The sequence below is a fragment of the Apostichopus japonicus genome, chromosome 2, assembly GCF_037975245.1.
Source record: "Apostichopus japonicus isolate 1M-3 chromosome 2, ASM3797524v1, whole genome shotgun sequence".
Classification (NCBI taxonomy): Eukaryota; Metazoa; Echinodermata; class Holothuroidea; order Aspidochirotida; family Stichopodidae; genus Apostichopus; species Apostichopus japonicus.
In genome coordinates, this window is record NC_092562.1 from 22,782,855 (window position 1) to 22,792,251 (window position 9,397).

Sequence of the window (9,397 nt, forward strand, 5' to 3'; positions counted from 1 at the left end):
TAACCACTGAGCTAACACTCCGTGTACTTGCGTACTTTATTGTACGCGCGCGTACTTGATTGTACAATGAGATATATGTAATAACACATTATTGTACATTATTTGAAAAGGATTTATATCTAGTCAAGCCATTATGTATATTTGGTTGTTCAATGAGATTTCAAGATCTACATAAGCATCAAAGATTTGTCAAGATCTTCGGGAAACGCTCCTTTAAGGTCAAATGTAAAATGACTACTTTTGGCTTTTAGCTTGAAACCAATATGTTGGATCACAGTGATTCATGCAGTTTTCATTGTACCGTCTCATGAATTACACTCTCACAACTACGACACCGTAAACGTAACACTTTCAAGTATATGATCTTTTTTACCCAACTGGGTGAATTCATCAGTTTTATTACTGTGAACCCAGTAAGTATATCCTAACCTATCATGCCCAGGGTCATGAATAAATGACCTTCTATTGAAGTCTGTACCCTATAGCTGCTATACGTCTGTACATTCACGTTTTCCTTGGCATAGTATTGATAATACAAAGTATTCAGCATTTCAGCTCTTAATACCTCTTAACGAACTGTATACCACTCGTTTTCGATTTGTTAGAATTAATTTATTATTGAGTTATTTATTCCACGATTGTATGTCTATTTGATTACGTAATATCCGGATGATACCACCTTAGTGTTTAATTGGAATCAAATAAAAGGATCTCAGTATTTGGAAACAACTGCATATATCAACAAACTTCTAAGTAGGTCTACATAATGAATCCGATACTGAATACTTCTAGGGCAACGACAATGTGTAGGACTTTACAGAGTTGTAATGAATCATGTCATTTTTAGCCTAGTGATCGAGTCATATTCTAACCTTACCAGTGAGAAAAGATGTTCTTTTAATTAAACAGCTTTCATCTGGGACAATAAAAAAAAGCCACCGATTAATCAAACTTCCAAACAATAATTGGCCACAAATCATGTTCATGCTCTGTACGTTGATAGGCATCATACTCTAACGATACACACAGCTCATTTAATTAGGGCATACTTCTGGCTAGTGACAAGATATTATCGATCAAACTTTGAATGATCAATTCAATTTCTTCGTCTTCACCGAGCATGTATACTTCGCAATGTATTTGATTACATCATATCCGGATCAACGATGTTCTTTAATTACTAAGTACATCGACTCGGAGAGCAAAGACAGATAGCGATCAATCAACCTTTCACATGGAACATGCATTAATTTGTTCGTAAACAAGCTGTATACAGCGTGTCATCATATATTCATGTAGTTAAAGGAGCTTTCCGCGTTTAGATTGACAATTTTACTAGTATAGCTGCAGAGTATTATTTCCGACTTGTATTTATGGCTATAGAACGGGATCCGAAACAGTAACCTCAGTCGGGATCATAAACACCGGTATGCGCTCTAGGTTCATAAGCACCGGTATGCACTCTAGGGTCATAAGCACCGGTATGCGGTCTAGGTTCATAAGCACCGGTATGCGGTCTAGGGTCATAAGCACCGGTATGCGGTCTAGGTTCATAAGCACCGGTATGCGGTCTAGGTTCATAAGCACCGGTATGCGCTCTAGGGTCATAAGCACCGGTATGCGGTCTAGGTTCATAAGCACCGGTATGCGGTCTAGGTTCATAAGCACCGGTATGCGCTCTAGGGTCATAAGCACCGGTATGCGCTCTAGGGCCATAAGCACCGGTATGCGCTCTAGGGTCATAAGCACCGGTATGCGCTCTAGGGTCATAAGCACCGGTATGCGCTCTAGGGTCATAAGCACCGGAATGCGCTCTAGGGTCATAAGCACCGGTATGCGCTCTAGGGTCATAAGCACCGGTGTGCGCTCTAGGGTCATAAGCACCGGTGTGCGCTCTAGGGTCATAAGCACCGGAGTGCGCTCTAGGGTCATAAGCACCGGTATGCGGTCTAGGTTCATAAGCACCGGTATGCGGTCTAGGGTCATAAGCACCGGTATGCGGTCTAGGTTCATAAGCACCGGTATGCGGTCTAGGTTCATAAGCACCGGTATGCGCTCTAGGGCCATAAGCACCGGTATGCGGTCTAGGTTCATAAGCACCGGTATGCGGTCTAGGTTCATAAGCACCGGTATGCGCTCTAGGGTCATAAGCACCGGTATGCGCTCTAGGGCCATAAGCACCGGTATGCGCTCTAGGGTCATAAGCACCGGTATGCGCTCTAGGGTCATAAGCACCGGTATGCGCTCTAGGGTCATAAGCACCGGAATGCGCTCTAGGGTCATAAGCACCGGTGTGCGCTCTAGGGTCATAAGCACCGGTGTGCGCTCTAGGGTCATAAGCACCGGTGTGCGCTCTAGGGTCATAAGCACCGGAGTGCGCTCTAGGGTCATAAGCACCGGTGTGCGCTCTAGGGTCATAAGCACCGGTGTGCGCTCTAGGGTCATAAGCACCGGTGTGCGCTCTAGGGTCATAAGCACCGGAGTGCGCTCTAGGGTCATAAGCACCGGTGTGCGCTCTAGGGTCATAAGCACCGGTGTGCGCTCTAGGGTCATAAGCACCGGTGTGCGCTCTAGGGTCATAAGCACCGGTGTGCGCTCTAGGGTCATAAGCACCGGTGTGCGCTCTAGGGTCATAAGCACCGGTGTGCGCTCTAGGGTCATAAGCACCGGTGTGCGCTCTAGGGTCATAAGCACCGGTGTGCGCTCTAGGGTCATAAGCACCGGTGTGCGCTCTAGGGTCATAAGCACCGGTGTGCGCTCTAGGGTCATAAGCACCGGTGTGCGCTCTAGGGTCATAAGCACCGGTGTGCGCTCTAGGGTCATAAGCACCGGTGTGCGCTCTAGGGTCATAAGCACCGGTGTGCGCTCTAGGGTCATAAGCACCGGTGTGCGCTCTAGGGTCATAAGCACCGGTGTGCGCTCTAGGGTCATAAGCACCGGTGTGCGCTCTAGGGTCATAAGCACCGGTGTGCGCTCTAGGGTCATAAGCACCGGTGTGCGCTCTAGAGTCATAAGCACCGGAGTGCGCTCTAGGGTCATAAGCACCGGAATGCGCTCTAGGGTCATAAGCACCGGAATGCGCTCTAGGGTCATAAGCACCGGTATGCGCTATAGGATCATAAGCACCAGTATGCGCTCTAGGGTCATAAGCACCGGTATGCGCTCTAGGGTCATAAGCACCGGTGTGCGCTCTAGGGTCATAAGCACCGGTATGCGCTCTAGGGTCATAAGCACCGGTATGCGCTCTAGGGTCATAAGCACCGGTATGCGCTCTAGAGTCATAAGCACCGGAATGCGCTCTAGGGTCATAAGCACCGGTATGCGCTCTAGGGTCATAAGCACCGGTATGCGCTCTACCAACTGAGCTAATCTAGAGACATGTGGTTATTTCAACATTTAGTTCGTTGCGCTGTATGTACTTCTGGAATAATATATTTCTTGTAACTTTGTGAATTGGGAAATGTTAAGATTGCTCTGTTCTTTCGATGGTTTCGATACAACTTCTCTTACTTCAGTAACGATGATTGGGGCACATTCACCCCCCCCCCGCCCACCCCATCCCCAGTATTACGACAGTGGTTTGATGTTGTTCATCTTGGGATACAGTCTCGTACTTCGGGTGGGATGATAAGTGGCGGTTCCGGAGGTAAGAATGGGTGCGACAAGACTAGTATATGCCTACCTCGTAACTCTCTGAACACTCATTGAAAAGGAGAGGCTTGCTTTCAGCCAATGTTCGTTAGCGATTTTCTCTGTGATAGGTTTTCACATAGCTTCTGCTGTCGTCATCATGCCTGACGCGAGAGGGTGGGGGGGGGTAGGGGAAGAGGTTACAGTCCACGAAACATATAGGTAGATAAGTGAACCAAGGAACTGATTTGATAAATAATAATTTAATCTCATTTTCATAACATAGAGCTTAGATAGGAAACAATTTTCTGCTGCACTCATAAAGAATGGATTAAAGTGATGTAAAGAATCATTATTATATAGGTTTAACTTAAACTTATACAAACTGAAGGGTGTACCTCGTTTCTTCCTTGTGAAACAGGTAGCGGCCGATGATCCAACCTAGTATGGTTCTTACATTTTCGACGGACTTCTATCCTCACCACGAACACCAAACCATGTTCACTGTAAAAAAAAAGGGAACTAATTTTTACACATATCATAACCAAATTATGCCGAAAATCATAATCCATGACAACATAATGCAATAATTGTTTCGTACGAGGGAAATAGGTTATTTTTTTTTCTTTCTGTACTGCCTGCTGCAATTAACTTAATCACATCATGAACAAAAAAACTTCGCCTCTCGAGCCTGAACGAAAATTATACAGGTACCACGGTCTGCTAATGGAAGCGTTTTATTAGATTATATGGCTAATATTATTTATCGCCTTCAGAACAGTCAATTTCCTCTCCTTTTTCGAGGTTAAACATGATTCCGGAAGGATACTGCTGCAACGCAAACAACGATTTATATATATATATATATATATATATATATATATATATATATATATATATATATATATACTTATATGAGACGTATACACACTGATATGACTCAAATTTTCATGCCTTTAGTCTTCTTTATTCGTGTGTATAGGTCTCCAACTAACACACGTAGTCGGGTGTATGTATATATTGAACGCCAATGGATGCGCTGAAAACATATGTCTGCTCTGAAAGACTACGACCATACAGTAAACGTTGAATGTTTGCTGATGTACATTTAATTGCAACTGTTTTAAGCAAACAAGTTCAACATATTAAGATAAGCTATCATTGTACACCTGTAAAGATCTGTATCACTGAACTTCATATTTTGTCAGTTCTGTGAGACTTTCGTTCTTCTTGCTGCGCACAAAACGGCTGAGTTATACCCAGCCATTAGTTGCTAACTATCCCCATATAGCCATTTGTTTTGCTGCGAGCACCAGCAATAGAAAGCCTCAGTATCTTGAATACCGTGTAACCAGGGATGTCACCTCTAGTTTTCATCAAGTTTTCTAAGGCTGGTATACATTTAATGACCACCATGTGTATGTCATTTTAAATCAGCACATGCATGTTTATATATATATATATATATATATATATATATATATATATATATATATATATATTGTTGGTTTGATCTCTAGAGTAAGGCAAATATGACACCAAAACAGAACTAGTATTGTTTGAAACAGGTGACAATGGCTACAGTGGAATTACGACCTTCCTTATCGGTTTCGAACCTCTGGACATGCAATCAGCGTCCATAGCCTAGTTGTTACGATGTCCGCATATAAAGCGGGAGGCCCGGGTTCGAATCCCGGTGGAGGCTGGAAGTTTTTTCACTTTTCTGGATTTTCCAACTCACTACAAATGCAATTATATATATATATGTATATATATATATATATATATATATATATATATATATATATATATATATATATATATATATATATATCAGGTGATCCTCTTTGACTTTCCATATTCTACATAGTTTGAGACGTACGTTGCAACCTGTTTAAATTTAGTTGTATAAAGAATGAATATTTAGATTCATGAATAGTCATCTTTCGTTCATTATGATATGCTGAGAAAAGAAAAATAAGCAAAGGAATTTAGTATGGGATACGATATGTCAATAAGAGGAGCTTAACGAAAGTTTAGTGCATGAGCAAATTTTTTTTTTTTTTGGGGTAAATCGCTGATAAAGGACAAACGTTTTGAATCCTTTGAACTATAGGCTCCTCCATTCGATACAAGTTATTGTGAGTAGAGTCTATATCCATTTGATGATTAAAACCATGTTTGTTTTCTAGTAACACCACATCCATCTTTATTAAGTTTTATCCTGAGGGAGTAAGAAGGGCCTCTTGAGTCAATACACACAGTAAGGTATAATAGTAACGTCTATGAACCCAATATTACATGTCACTATATTTCGACTTAAAGGCATGACTCTAAGGAACCTGACATACTTTCGGGCCATTTCTCCTGGAATTTTTGTCCAAATGTCCACGGGTTTTTTTTGGGCAAATGAGTTCTGTTATGCAGCCATGAATCGCGATAAAACTCCTCAAAGAATGTGTTACAGCAGCCAAACCAACCGAGCATGAATCAAAACGAAATGGAAAATTGATTTAACTAAGAAACTCGCTGTCAGATTTCTATCATAAATTTGTATAACCAATTAACTCGAAACGATGTACTAATAGCAAAACCTTGTCCAGAAGGATTATCATAGATAAATTCATAAAATAATTAAGAGCTTTATAAACTCCACTTGGCGGTTTATGTAACTAGCAAAATTGTTACGTCATATATACAACTGGGCGAACTGTTTCCATAAAATCTTTTTTTTTTCCGTCGCCAAATACACAAAAGTTAAACATGCATTGATTCCATATTAATTTGATTTTAATACAAAGAAAAGCAGTTCTTATTTTGCCAATAAACTTTTTCTTGGTTTTCTTAGTGAGTAACTATTTTATTAATATATTCGAATGAAAAGTTTTGAGGCCCAGACAGTTTTTCCTTTCGACTTTTCCATTGTAATTGAAAGAAACTTGACCATTCGGCTGTAATGATCTGGCCTGCTCTATAAGGGGTTTGAGTAAAAAAAATATCACAACCAAATCACATTGACAGCTGCTTTAACAGAAAAAAAAAACATCACCAAGAAATTAGTGGGTTACGGGAATCGAAAGAGGCAGACAGACACCGCAGAAGGGCGTAGGTGGAGTGGGCGCAGTGGGTGCAGGTGGGCGCAGTGGGCGCAGTTGTGTAGGCAGTAACCAGCTGAAAGACTATTATAATGGACTATATAATGTAAGGAGCCTATATGAAATTGGATTTATTATAAAGGTTTTGAAATGTTATCTTAAGAATTAACCATGAATTATTTCAATCTGAACTATTAATAAGTACTTAGAGACCAACATTGATTTATTTGATATTTTGTATTATAATATAATTCAAGCAATACCGTCAATAATGTTCCAATGATTACGAGATACTATGGAATAATCCTTCTTAGATGTTAATTAATAAGAATAGAAAAACAATGATCGGATGCAGTTTAATAAGGATGATGTTATACAGTGCAGTCTTTACTTTTTAAGTGGAAGATCCAGAGATAGGCAGGGCACCCTGATCTGAAAATTGTTTAGCATTATAAATGTAATCTATAAAAATACTGTTTGCTCAGAAGAGGATATAGTGGAAAGATATAGCACGAGAGTATACGCGCACGGCCTGCATACATTACTTTTTTTTACCGATGTTCTATTATGCAAAGCTATTTCGGTAGTTATTTTCGGTATAACATGAACACCCCACCCCCCTCCTCCCTCCCTTTTTCTAACTCTTCTATGAAATCATTAATTTCTTGTTTACTAGTGCTTGCTTTCAATATTGTGATTTCTGAAGTAATCTGTGCAAGAAAAAAAAAACGCAGAAAGCTTTGGCTTCTGCAAGCAACGTCTTCCGCTTTGGTCGTCATTATCTGGACAAGTTTATAGCTCGACTCTTTGATGAAACATCCTAACTATCATACTTCACAATACGCAAGGCGAAACCATTTGTAAAATGCTATATAACAAACAAAAATAACAAAGAAAGAAAGAAAGTATAAAATGACGACAGTCCTTAAATCGCATTAGATTATGTGAATAGTAATTACGCCATATAATCTTCTTTTCTTTTTTATTTCCGATTAAAGATGATCCTTAAAACTAAAAGACAAAAAAAATCTAATGTTAGTCGATGACTTTTTTGCACTCTTTATAAATGCATATCTTTAACTTTAGAGCCCTCGATAATGAGATAAGGCTAACAGCTTAAAGATATTAACACAATTTTAGAAGGCCACCTCATTTGTCGGTAACTATATCTGCTCAATTTATGAATTATGTCAACTGGCGCGATAACATCTTCAAATGTATTTTCATGGTGTATTTTTGCATTTAGCTCAGATCTGGTTATATGGATGTCCTTGGAATAAAACCACAGTTGTACTTTTTAAGAATAAATGAAGTGTTGACATGCAGCTAACTCTGTAATGGTTAATGGTTCTTCCTGGTCGTTAGAATTTTCATGGTTTCAAGCTGGTTAAATAAGTACATCTTTTGTCATGGTTGACCCAGCCGATTTTCATTCGTGTACCCCCCCCCCCCCCCCGTCACTCTGAAACTCTGTGTACCTTTCTAAAATCGGGGAGATGATCATTTATTGCTTTCGACAATTCCAAAATTATCGATATGAGACAAAGGCCTGACTCAACCATGAACTACAATTTCGAAATCTTCCAAAGAACTGCAGTAGTTTTTCTAAGGAAGTATAATAAGTTGAATCACTATATATAAATTATAAGTCATATATTTACTTCATTTAACCGATCAACCTTCCAGCAATCCTTTTGACCTAATGTAGTTCGGGGTTATCTGCTATTCGCATGCCAAAGTACATTATCATGCGTCAGTTTTAACCTTAAAGAAACTGCGATTATACAAAATCTCTCGCAAGAGGAGAAAAACATAACACAGCAGTTCAAAAAGCAGTTATGATGCTTGTTAGGACACCACTTTACGTCTATTTATTTCTTTTTCTACTATTTGGGGGGGCGGGAGGGGGGGTCATGATATTCAATGTATTTGTGATCGCTTGACGCTGGTGTGAGGGCGATGTTTGAGTTGGGAAGTGAGCCTGGAAGATCAATGGCAGTTACAATAATTCTGAACTTCTATTTTTACTGTGAATGTGTTTAACCTTCCACACATCATCTGTCAATAGTAGGGGCATTTAGAAGTATTAGGGCGTTAAATGTTTTAGTTTAAGAGGGTAGAGGGGAGGGCGGGAAAGGGACTCGGATAACATTCCAATGTCATGTTAACTTGCAAACTGTTTTGTGATCGCTTTTGATTAATTCGTTGATTGCCGAAAGCTGCAACCATGGAAACCATATAGGTGCAGAAATTTGTCATAGCTTTGCAGTTTTGATGCGTCCTTGTAATTAACACGTTTTTTATATTTATAACTATATATATATATATATATATATATATATATATATATATATATATTAAACTTCCATAGTTTCTCATTAATATTAGTGTATTGTTTTAGCATCATTGTCAGTATACGGTGAAAACCATTGTTTGTCACGCTATAGATAATTATTATCTGTGTGACGACATTAATTTTATCCTGTTTAATTCTCTATTTTATTCTACTTGGTTGGGGGGGGGGGGTGATGGAAAAGGTACAACACGTCCTGTCGTTTGATTGTTATCAGGTGGTAATAGGGTGAATTCACCGATATAACACATATAGGCCTAGCTCAAATTAGGTTCAATTGAATGGAGCGTAGAACATTCACTACCGATATTTGGCGTGT